Here is a 13448-nt window from a genome sequence, read left to right as displayed (position 1 = left end):
GCTGGAGCCCTGGAACCCCAGGGCCGGGCGCTCCCGACTTCGTCCTGCAGGGGGCAGTGACGTGAGGAGAAGGCTCCCGAGCGCTGGGAACCCATGAGCTCCGAGGAGTCCCGCGGAGCCAGCCTTCTCTTAGCTTGCTCTGGCAATGGGAGTGTGCGCTAGGGAGACACGCATACACACAGAGGAGGGTTTTTCCAGAGCGGATTTCTTACCTTCCGGGAAGTTCTCACTCTGGAGACGAAAGGTACGGAGAAGGCGATCTTAGAAATGAGTCACCCATCCTGGAACTGCCAGGATGGGAACTGGGAAATGGGGACCCCGGTGAAGTTGTGAAGAAGTTGGTGTGAGGGCTGACTACAAATGCAAAACAATAATGGCAACGGGAATAACCGCTACTTAAAAATAACAAGTACTGCTTAAGAAGGGCTTTTTGCCATGGGCCAGGGCCACATTTTTTTCCATGAGATACTATCACCATTCCCTTGAGAAGCTATTATATGCATACCCTAACTGGGAAGCTAGAAAATGAGTGAGTCTTAAGTGATACTAAGTGACTCTGGTCACACAGCTAATTGGGGGCGCTCTCAAAGAGGAACCAAGCCTCTGCCCTCGGCTGGCTCCATCGCCTCACTTCAGCACCTTACAGACTTCTGGCTGCAGTGGGGAAGCCAAACCTGTGGGCCCATACTTAGTCCAAACTTCTATTGGCCTCTCACCTCGCAAGAAGGAAGGTTTTCAGACCATTTTTCCATGGATGCTTGGTAGGCTCCTGCCTCAGGACTGAAGGCAGAAGAGGCTGTAGAGCCTTGGCTTTCTGTCCTGGAACTGTGGGTGTTATGCATTGTCCCGTGAAAAGTAAACAACTATGTGACCCACCAGGATTATAATTACTGTTCTAGTTGCCTAAGAGCTTGAAATTTGAAATTGTCCAGTGTTATTTATGGGCAAGCTAATGAGAAGAGCTTCTTAAGAGGGTAGAGCCTTCCATTAAAATACATGATTGTTAAGATGTCATCTCTTTTATTCTCTGCTATCCACAGCCCTGGAGAGACTCTTGGTAGTCATTAACTCATTGTTTAGGCACCACTAAATAAGAATCCATGTGAACCTTTAGATAATATTTAATACCCCATATTGCAGCCTGTCCACCCTTCTGTTTGTGTAGTTCTTTAGTGAGGCTAGAAAGCTATACTAACAAGTTTTCAATACAGTGTTGAATACAATAAACTTGATGCTCCTCTTGAATCTAAGGGAAGCCCTAGATTTCTTCAGCGTTTTTTTTCCCCATATTTTCTGATAATATTGGGTTCAGTTTCATGAAGAATAGTGTGGAAGCCAAATTTTTAGGAATAAAGACTAATTTAGATTCACTTTTATCACAAAAGAATATCTACAGCCTTCCCTCAATATCCACAAGGGATTGATCTGAGGACCCTCTGCAGATATCAAATTCCAAAGAAGCTCAAGTGCCGTATATGAAATGGTGTTTTATTTACACATAACCTACATACTTCCTCTCTCATACTTTTCTTCATTTCTAGATTACTTGCAACTCCTAATGCAATGTAAATGCTTTGTAACTAGTTGCTAGACTGTATTGTTTAGGACATAATGATAAAAAATAGTCTTCACATATATGGTATAGATACAGTTATTTTGAATAATTTTGATTCAAGTTTGGTTGAATCCACAGATGTTGAACCCACTGATCAAGAGATCTGACCATATATTTGTCATGTGTGTGTCTATGTTAGATGCATGTCTATGTAAGAACACTGGCAGGGAAAGTTATTTCAACTACTGGAACAGTGACAGAGGTAGTTGAAACTCTAAAGTCCATGAACCACTTTCTCCCAGCATCCTTGTCTCAGGTGAACAACTTCTCTGTGAGGAACCCCGTAACTCATGTGCATTAACTCAAATGACTCAGCACATCAAAGTGAATGATGCTCTAAGAATCAGTCTTGGTACCCAATAGTAGTTGAATGAACGAATAAGTGAATGAATGAGCCAAAAATTTAGAAAAAGTTCTGATGGGCTACTTTCAAATTCTCCTCAAATTATTGCTTTTATTGTTTGGGTACACAGTTCCCCCTGGTTTAAACACACCATCCACTTTTCCAAAAAATAATAGAAACACTGAAATTGCCACTCATAGGAAACTGGCCAGATAATCTGTTGAGCATCCACACAGTGGACTAAATCCAGCCCAAAAAGAATGAAGAGGCCAGGTGCCAGTGGCTCCCACCTGTATCATAGCTATTTGAGGAGGCAGAAATCAGGAGCACTGCAGTTTGAAACTGGCCTGGGCAAATAGTTCGAGAGACCTTACCTCACAAATACCAACACAAAACAGGGCTGATTAATTTTGGGTGAATTTAATGAACCAATAAAGAAATGCACAAGTGAACTAAACAGAACTTTCTCAAAAGAAGAAATTCAAATGGCCAAAAAACACATGAAAAAAATGCTTACCATCTCTAGCCATTAAGGAAATGGAAATCAAAACCACACTAAGATTCCACCTCACCTCTGTTAGAATAGCCATCATTAGAAACACTACCACCAACAGGTGTTGGTGAGGATGTGGGGAAAAAGGAACCCTTATACACTGCTGGTGGGAATGAAAACTAGTACAACCACTCTGGAAAAAAATTTGGAGGCTTCTTAAAAATCTAAACATAGATCTGCCATATGATCCAGCAATACCACTCTTGGGGATATACCCAAAGGAATGTGACACAGGTTACTCCAGAGGCACTTGTGCACCCATGTTTATTGCAGCACTACTTACAATAGCCAAGTTATGAAAACAACCATGATTCCCCACTATCGATGAATGGATCAAGAAAATGTGGTATTTATACAGAATGGAATACTACTCAGCCATGAAGAAGAATGAAATCTTATCATTTGTAGGTAAATAGATGGAACTGGAGAACATCATCCTGAGCGAGGTTAGCCAGGCCCAGAAGACCAAAAATCATATGTTCTCCCTCATATGCGGACTTTAGCTCAAGGGCAAACACAAGGGGATTGGACTTTGATCACATGATGAGGGAGGTATGAGGATAGGCAAGAAACCCAAAAAAAAAAACAAGATAGCATTTGTTGCCCTCAATGCAAAGGAACTAATGCAGAAACTTTAAACTGACAGAAGCCAATAGGAGAAGGGGACCAGGAACTAGAGAAAAGGTTAGTTTGAGAAGAATTAATTTAGAAAGTAACACACATGCACAGGAAATCAATGTGAGTACTCCCTGTATAGGTGTCCTTATTTCAACTAGCAAAAACCCTTGGTCCTTCCTATTATTGCTTATACTCTCTCTTCAACAAAATTAGAGATAAAGGCAGAATAGTTTCTGCCTGGTAGTGAGGGAATGGGAGGGAGACGGAGAAGGTGGGAAGAAGGGCGGGGGCGTGGGGTGGGGGAAGCAGGGAGAAATGACCCAAACATTGTATGCACATATGAATAAATGAAAAAAAAACAGAGCTGATGGAGTGGCTCAAGTGGTAGTGTGCCTACCTAGCAAGTATGAGGCCCTGAGTTCAAATCTCAGTATAGAAAAAAAAGAGAAGGAAAAGGCTGGTTCTCGTGGTTCACACCTACAATCCCAGCTATTTGGGAGGCAGAGATTCAGAGGGCTGAGGTTTGAGGCCAGCCCAGGCAAAAAGTTAGCAAGACCACATCTCAATCAACAAAAATTTGCTAAAAGCCAAAGTTCAATTCAAACAGAAGCAAAATTCATTATAAATTGAGTTGAAATATAATCATAAGAAAAAAATAACATTTTAATGCAGTACTCTGGCTGTGTATCCTTAGTAGAGAATATATTAAGACCAACTGTAAAAAAAGAAAAATCTCAAACTTTTCTAGCACGCTTGTTTTTTAACAGGCATGTTGTTTTTGTTTTTGTTTTTACTATATTTTAAGATAGAACAAATGAACAAATATGTTGATAATCTTCAGAATTGTTATGTACATTATAATTTATATAAAAATATATAATGACTGAAGCTAAGAAAGAACCTGTGGGCTGGGTATGGTGGCACACACCTGAAATTCCAGCTACTAATAAGGCAGAAATAGGATGATGACACACAGTCTGAGACTAGACCAGGCAAACATTAGGGTTGTGAGACTCTATCTGAAAAACGATTTAAAAACAAAAGGACTTTGGTTGTGGTACAAGGTCCTGAGTTCAATCCTTAGAACTGCATCCCCCACCCCCAAAAAAAAACCCACAACAAAATAAGAAAGAAAAAAGAAAACACACAACAATGGGATTGGACTATGAGCACATGATAAAAGCGAGCACACACAAGGAAGGGGTGAGGATAGGTAAGACACCTAAAAAATTAGCTAGCACTTGTTGCCCTTAACGCAGAGAAACTAAAGCAGATACCTTAAAAGCAACTGAGGCCAAGAGGAAAAGGGGAACAGGAACTAGAGAAAAGGTTAGATCAAAAAGAATTAGCCTAGAAGGTAACACCCATGCACAGGAAATCAATGTGAGTCAATGCCCTGTATAGCTATCCTTATCTCAACCAGCAAAACCCCTTGTTCCTTCCTATTATTGCTTATACTCTCTCTACAACAAAATTAGAAATAAGGGCAAAATAGTTTCTGCTGGGTATTGAGGGGGTGGGGGGAAGAGGGAGGGGGCGGAGTGGGTGGTAAGGGAGGGGGTGGGGGCAGGGGGGAGAAATGAATCAAGCCTTGTATGCACATATGAATAATAAAAGAAAAAAAAGAAAAAAAAAAAGGACTTTGGGTGTGGTACAAGGCCCTGAGTTCAATCCCTAGAACTGCATCCCCCACCCCCCCCCAAAAAAAAACCACAACAAAATAAGAAAGAAAAAAGAAAAAAGAAAGAACCTCGTGGGGATTTGAATATTCTGTTCACTGAAAAATACTAAAAGCAACAGCTCCCCTGTATTAATGAAGCTCATAAAATTTACAGCTCCTTACTTATGGGCTTCTTCCAAGGCCTTATTCCTAATTTTACATTTGTAACTTTATATTCCTCTTTTTCAAAGTTCTAAAATCGTATTCACTTCTGACACCACAGTCTGTATCTCTTCCATGAGACATGTGGCTCCAAGATCTTGGTTCCTAAGCACCATTTCCCGTTAGAGCCAACCAGAGTTCCTAAGAGAAGTGACTGGTTTCAAGTATAGGACAGGCAGAGATGAATGAGCCTAGAATGTGTTTTTTAACACAGAAAGATACAAAGTGCTCAAAAATTAGTGAATGAGTTGTATAACACACTCATTCACAAGCATGCAAATGAACTAGCTCAAAGGAGGTTCCAGTGCCAAATTTGGGACAATCTAACCATCAAAAAGAACAATGATAGTTTTTATGGATTATTACCCTGTCCCCAAATATTCATAGTAATATTTGCAGTGAGAGATAGAATGAGAGAGAGAGAGAGTCAGAAAAAAAAAACCTTCTTTATGCCAGCTGCTGAATACAGATAAAATGACAGAATTTTAAAATAACATTTTCTGCAAGGTCTATGCAACATTTGCTCAAACTTCTGGACAAAAAATTATTGGCTAATAGGATATTCACCCTGTTGAAGATGAACCACATTTGCATTCTAGATTACAAAAGTTGTAATCATTGTAGAAGAAATGTAAGCATGGATAGCATTGATGTGATATTCTTAATTGATGTTAATTTTCTTAGGAATAATAGCAGTATGGAATACTTTAGAAGTTGAATGCTGAAGCTGGTGATATGTGAAACTTTCAGATATCTTAGCAGAAGTGATATTTTGGGAGTGAATCTAGCTAAAGGATACTTGAGAGCTGGTGATGCTATTCTTCCAATTTTTCTGTAGTTATGAAATTTTTTCCAAAAAGTTTGTGAGAACCAAAACCTTTTGTTGCCTCAAATCAGTGAACCCATTAATTTGCTAAATAACCTTTCATAATGATGTTTGTGCTTTTGCTTTACTAAAGAGCTCTGTCTCTGGATTCACAATGATCAAGTGTAAATAAGTAAAGGAAGATAAATGCTGACCAAAGGTCCAAGGATTCCTGACCAAGGAAATGGTCATTTCTACTTCCCTTTTACCAGTTAGTTTAAGCTTCCTTTGTAACAAAACATGGATAAGCCACCTCTCTTTAATGAATCAGACACTATGTCACAATGAGCAGCACCAAATCTAGCCATAAAAGCATTGCATTAACAGAATGACACCTTAAGGAAATGTGAAAGTATGAGTTAATATTGCTTTATTTGGGCATGTACATAGATTGTCTGAGATGTGCATTTTCCTAAGTGTTCTTTTTAGAAATTCTAAATGTGAATCCAACGGGCTATTATCACCTGACTTTTACCAGGAAACTGAGGTGAACAGGTTCCCCAGTTACCTAAAGGAACAAGGCACACTGTCAAGGGCATGGCTCCAATCTGCCAAGTCCCAAGTCCAAGGTGCTCTCCAGCCTGGGCCCCATTTCCTCCATTCGCCAAGTCCTGTGATTTGTGCAGCCAGGATTTATTAACAATAGGAATGTCTTATCATCTGTTATCGTGTGGAGAGTGTTGATTTTATGACATTAATATTACATGGTGTTTCGATTTCCTTAATTTCCCATTTCCAAGGTTATCCTAAAATTAGAATTGCATAATACAATCTCCCAAGGAAGAATTTAAGTCCCAAAAATCTGAAAGGACTTTCCCAAGTGACCCAGATTTTATGCCAAGATGAGAATTCTTAGGCCAAAACTGAAAGGGTAGATTCAATGAATCACTGTAAAGTCACTTCTCAGATTTAGCTAGAGCTAAACATTTCTTTTGTCCTATATGGTCAAACAAAAGTACATTGCTGGCTGGGCACTGGTGGCTCACACCTATAATCCTAGCTACTTGCGAGACAGAGATCAGGAGGATCGCGGTTTGAAGCCAGCCTGGGCACATAGTTCTAGAGACCCTATCTCAAAAAACCCTTCACAAAAATAGGACTGCTAGAGTGGCTCAAGATAAAGGTCCTGAGTTTAAGCCCTGGTATTGAAAATTTTAAAAATACATTGCTAAAAGCTTATATTTCTACATTTTTGATCTTTTGTCTAACAGTACAGTTTTCTAATAGAAATGTATCCACATCCTATTTTGTAATGTTTCATATCTTAGTTGAGCACATTATAGAAGTAGGTAAAGTATTAATAAAAAAGAAAGCTGAATATTTTAAAAGGAAACAAACTTGTATAAATATCAGATCAATTTTAAAAAATACATATAATTCAGGCCAAACTAATCCAGTTGTCCAAAATTTGTTAATAGTTCCTTGCGTTAGATGGAATAAGTCAGTGTCCCTCTGTTGCTGTCAACTCTTTGGAATATAGTAACAGGCATTCTGTCATCAGTTCTAAGGTGGGTATACTCCTTCTTGTATTCTAAAAAAAGGGCAGACTGTCCTGTTAAAAGCAGGGCCCTTATCCTCATCTCACCATGGGAGGTGAGGTTTTTCCTCACTCCACGAAGCTCTCCGTATGGATCCCACCATCCCACCACCATCCCTGCCCCACACACATAGCAAAACCTCCCACTTCCACCAAACATATTGTATCTTTTATAGCCTACATCGCCAACCTCACACCCTCATCTTCAGTATTGCCACCAGTGTACTAAGGCAATATATTCTAAAATCTTTTCCATTTAGGGGGAAAATTCCTCCCTGAACATACATCATTTCCTATTGCTGCCCACTTATTTTCTACAGCACTCGTCAAGTTCTTCCTTCTATACTCAATTGTATTAGTGTTCTTCAGAGAAATGGAGTAGCAAGATAGATGATAGAAAAATGATAGATGATAGGTAGATACACAGATAGATATAGATGGATAGATACATAGATAGATACATACATACATACATACATACATACATACGTAGAGGAACCAACTCAACTCATTATACTCATTATAGAGGCGAACATCCCAAGAGCTGCACAGTGAATTGCTGGAGGATAGAAATCCACAGAAGTTGATGTAAGGTATTTTCAACTCGAAGACCAGCAGTTTCAAGACTCCAGAGAACCCAGTATTTCAATTTAAGACCCAGGGTAGGAAAATGCCAGTGCCCCAGCTGGAAGACAGTGAAGCAGGAGGAATTCTCTCATACTCAGAAGGTCAGCCTTTTTATTACATTCAACTGACTGGATGAGGCCTATCCACCCTAAAAAAAACAATCGTTTCACTCATTCTAGCTAAGTGTTAATCTCATCCCAAATACCCTTTCATTAACACTCAGAATAATGACCAAATATCTAAGCACTTCATAGCCCAAATTGATAAATAAAATTAAATATCACACCAACCTTTAAATTTAGCAGACTTGGGATTCCCCATCAGTGATAAATGCTAAGTGAAGTTATAATAAGCTAAAAACATTATTTTTAAATACCATTCAGTGCAACATTATCTAAATACTCCTCTGTATCATTTTAAGGTTATATTATCTCTTCCTAGATTCTTCCATCAATTTCTAGAGACACACTCTACCTAGCTATGACGTGTGCCTCCACTATCCAAGAGAAACAATGTGAGTTGAATCATAAATGTCAGTCATATACATATCTTTAAATTTTTCACTAGTTACAATTTAAGAAGTAAAAGAGGGAAATGAAATGACTCTTATGAATTATTTAACCCAATATACCACAAATATTATCATTTCAACATGAATCAATATTTAGGAAATACTGGGTCAGCTACCAATTTATTATCACCATACATTAATAGTCCTGTGATGATGAAGCTTTAAGAGTCCCTCCAATTAAGGGCAAAAGAGTTTCTGTTGGGTATTGAGGGGGTGGGGAGGAGAGGGAGGGGGCGGAGTGGATGGTAAGGGAGGGGGTGGGGGCAGGGGGGAGAAATGACCCAAGCGTTGTATGCACATATGAATAATAAAACAATAAAAAAAAAAAGGGTCCCTCCATTGCAGCAAACACAATGTTAAGTTTTCCTCAGTAGAAAGGCATTTCAGGAGAAAGGAATTTCTTTTCCTGGTTGTAGGGGGCTGCATTTTTGTTTCTTCTTGTTCCTGCTATCTACAGCATATGTGGAGACATTCAGGGTACCCTGACCCAGTAGTATACAGTCCCTCAGTAGTGTCCACCTAGCTGTCCCTTCCTAAACAAGCTAACAAGCAGATGCTTTGACTCTGTCTGTGTGGCTGCTCACCAGTCTGCCCCCCACGGAGCGTTTCTCATGGTCCTCTAACATGGACCCTGTGTACACTAGTGTGTGTGTGTGCCACCCAGAGTCAATTCTCAATGCTCTGAATCTGTCAGTCAGTACACCTGTATCCTGCACACCAGCCTTAGCCCTGGTATTTCCTGCTTGCCTGGACCAACTGTGGACCCCCCTCTGGCCTGGGCAACCCAGGAACCTTCTCTGCCATCCACTGGGCTACAACCCCATCTACTCCAAGGGTCTGAATCCAGCCTTGGAGAGGAAGCTGACCACCAATAATGTTCCTGATCAGAAACTCCCTTAGCCTCAGGGAATTCTTTAGAGTTTTCTTTTACATCTTTACCTTTAACTTTTTTTTCTTACAAAGTATTTCAAATCTGGTGTGTATTTCCTTCTAAAAGAATATCTCAATTCAGACCAACCCCATGAGGCTACTGGCTCAGGGCAGACCAGTTCTAGGCCCAACTATTGGAATTATGTCCAACTATTCCAACTTCAGCTATGTATCCAAATGAAGTTAAGTGTTTCCTCCCAACTTCACCTTCCTTCTCACAGTTTTTTCTGTCCTATTAAATAGCAGCACCATCTACCTGGTTGCACAAAACAGAAACTTAATAAATATATCAATTGCTACACTGGTCTTTTTCTTCTCACCTCTAATTTTTGTTTATTTTAATTCCTAAAAAGTCAGTTAATTTCACATAAAGATAAACTTCTTCTCTAAACAAAATACGATACAAAAGATGTATTTTTTAAAAAATCCTCATTCTATTCCTTCTTAGTCAAAGTTTTTTAGTATCTGGAAAGGAACCAACAAACCATTTTTAGTGAGGATGTGGTAAAATAGGAATGTTCATACACTCCTGGTAAAAAATGTTATATATATGTATATAATCTTTTGGAACAACTTGGTAATTTAAATAAAAAGTTTCAAATGGTCATAACTTTAGATCTTGTGCCCAAGCATGCTGCCCAAGGAAATACTAAAAGATTCTGCATGAGGACTTTCACCACGATTTATCTATAACAGAAAAGAATCTAGATATAATAGAAAAGATAATGATAAGAAAAGGGTTGAGTCAAGTTATATATATCAATATGATATAGTTTGGAAAAGAATTATATGTCCTACTTTCAAACTAATCTTATTAGCATATATTTAGATGTATAGATTATTAAATTGTATCTAGAAGGAAATCTAATTGTTTGTGGAACTGGGGTTTTGAACTCAGGGCTTTGCACTTGCAAAGCAGGCACTCTACCTCTGGAGCCACACCTCCAGTCCATTTTGTTATGTTTATTTTGGAGATGGGGTCTTGAGAAGCATTTGCCCAGGCTGGCCTCCAACTGTGAAGCTCTTGATTTCAGTTTCCCAAATAGCTAGGATTATAGATGTGAGCTACCTGAGCCCAGCTCGAAATTCCAATTTTTAATAAATAATATAGTATGTATGTCTAGGAAAAAAAGACTGTAAAAATATATCAAAACAAGTTGAATGGTGGAACTTACTAATTTGGTTAAAGGTATCTATTGAACTCCCATTATGTGCCCAGCACTGTTTCAGGCAAGGGGATTTGGCAGCAGGGCTGGCCAGCCTCTCAGGTCAGCTGTCTGTCAGTGATCCATACCTCCTGTATCCAGCTCCTTGTGTAGTCTCCTTCCTCACAGAACCAGAACTGATATGTGTGATAAATAAAATAAAATGCAGTGGAAGTGATAGTGTGTGACTATGGGCTTCAGTCATTGATAACCACTGGCTTTTCCCTTACTCTGTTGAAACAATTGCTTTGAGGGAAACCAAGCCATGACATGAGGCCACTAGAATAGCCTGTGAAGAGGTTCCTTTGGGAAGAACTTGCAGCACCATGGCTACAGTGGGCACCAGCTTGCAGCTGTGAGTGAACCCCTTTCGCAGCAGATCTCGCAGCCCTAGTCAAACCTTTAGCTGACAGCAGCCTCAGCTAACATCTGACCTAAACCTCACTAAGACCCTGGCCCAGGACCATCCAGCCTGGTAACTTCAGACCCACTGAAACCTTGAAATAGCAAATAAGGATTGCTGTTTTGACCACTGAAATTTGGGGTGACTTCTTGTTCAGCATTAGAAAACTACTATAGAAGCAAACAAGACCTGGTAAGAGAAATGCTTTATGGAGTTTATTTTCTAGCAGAAAGAGACAGACAAAAATGAACTATTTCTGTTATATTGTGATAATGGGATAGCAGGGAAGTGTGGTAGGGTATGTTGGAGGACTTGCAGTTTTTGAGGTAGTTCAGATTGTCCTCACTGGAAAGGAAACATTTGAGAGAACACTTGAAAAATCTGGGGAGATTGAGCCTTGCAGCCACTGGGGTAGAGGCAAGGCTTCCCGAAAAAAGGCCCAAGTGCTGGAGCATATCTGCCAAGATCAATGAGCAACAATGAAGCAGAGAGTCAAGGAAGTTACTGTGGGGCTTCACTTTGCTTTTGCTCTGTAGGATGTGAGAACACATTGGAAGGGTTAGGGGCTGAGGAATGATGCAGTCTGATTGACAGTTTAGTGCTGTTGCCTCTAGCTGATAGGTTTGGTAGACCAGGGTAGGAAGGTTTTACCATATTTCAAATGAGAAAGACCATGGGGGTAAGATCAAATGCAAAATTGCTGCTGATATGCTTTTCTGAACTCTTTCTCTCTCTCTCTCTCTCTCTCTCTCTCTCTCTCTCTCTCTCTCTCTCTCTCTCTCTCTTTCTAGCAGAACTGAGATTTGATCTCAAGGTCTCATGTTTGCTAGCCAGGTGTTCTACCATTTGATACCATTTGAGTCATAGGGTCTCATGCTTTTTGACAAGGGCCTGCCTTGGACTGTGATCCTCCTACCTATGCTGCCACACAGTGAGATTACAGGTACGTACCACTATACCCTGCTTGTTTGTTGAGATGAGTCTTGCAATTTTTTTTGCCTGGGTAAACTGGAACTTGGAACTGCCATCCTTCTGAGTAGCTAGGATCACAGGCATGCATCATCATGCCTAGTTGAGTTTTTCAAATTTCTATAATGACACTTCATGTTTTTTATAATTTCAAAAAGGGAAAAAAGTTTTTACAGAGCCAAATGTTTATGAAATCATAATATATCATAGTATAGATATATAACTATTATAATATAGATATCAACCCAACAGCATCGCTATAAAACAACACAAAGAGGAGAGTCAAAAGTTGCTTTAGTCTGTGTAGACTTTGAACATAAATTCAACCGAGAGCAAAATTATTACTGAACTTTAGATAGCTTGAGAGTTTATATTATCAACTAAACTTAATAATTACAAAGCACAGCATTTTTTCTTTCTTTCTTTTAAATGTTACTGAAGGTCAGAGTGCCAAGTTGTAATTTGATAGCACACTACCTTCTTTGCTTTTTGTCAATTTTCTATTTGAAACATGACCATGCTTTCACAATTCCTCTAATTTGTAACCATTACTTTCATTTTTAACTATGCTTCATAAAAATGCGAAAGGACTTAGTGCACCCTTTGGATAGTTTCATTGTCTTTGTGATATATATTTGACTGTTTTTAATCTTCAAATAATTCATATGTAAGTCCTTCTTTGTGACTATAATTACTTCAGATTCAATATCTCTAGGAATTTGGCCAGAAAATTGCTCTGAATAAAATTTTCTCAATTAAATTAAAAATATACTATTATTTCCAAGGAGTAGTGCTACAAGAAGATACAACATATTCTTCTAGGTATGTCTTAGCCATGCTAGTGATGATATAGTGCTTTAAAATATCTTTCAGTGTATCAGCTCCAATCCATCCTGTTTTTTACACTTCAGGGAATTTTATTTCATTCAGCAAATGCTTATGCCATACCTCCCTTTTGATGAAAATATATTATCCTGGGTGGGAATCCAAGGGTAATTGAGTTATGAGTCTGGGCCTGAAGACTGCATGAGAGACAAACATGCATACAAGTAATACGATGCTTGATTATGGAAAATAGGTAGGAACAAGCAAAGCCTGTGTTCTACCTCCTTCAGCTTCATATCAGTCTGCTGAAGTGAGTCACTTTTACTTCACTACAAAAACTTAACCATCACTGCTCGTTAACTGGTCTTTCATCTTCAGGTGTTTCCAGGAATTTGACTTATATACAAGAAGCAGGATTGTGTTTGTTCTGCTCTATTTTCTTACATAAATTATGCTATAATTGTTCATTTGTAGACTGGAAATAAATAATTCTGTCATTGAGGAG

This window comes from Castor canadensis, chromosome 3 (assembly GCF_047511655.1).
Source record: "Castor canadensis chromosome 3, mCasCan1.hap1v2, whole genome shotgun sequence".
In the NCBI taxonomy this organism is placed as follows: Eukaryota; Metazoa; Chordata; class Mammalia; order Rodentia; family Castoridae; genus Castor; species Castor canadensis.
The sequence above is the reverse complement of the archived record's forward strand: the minus strand, read 5'-3'. Positions refer to the sequence as shown.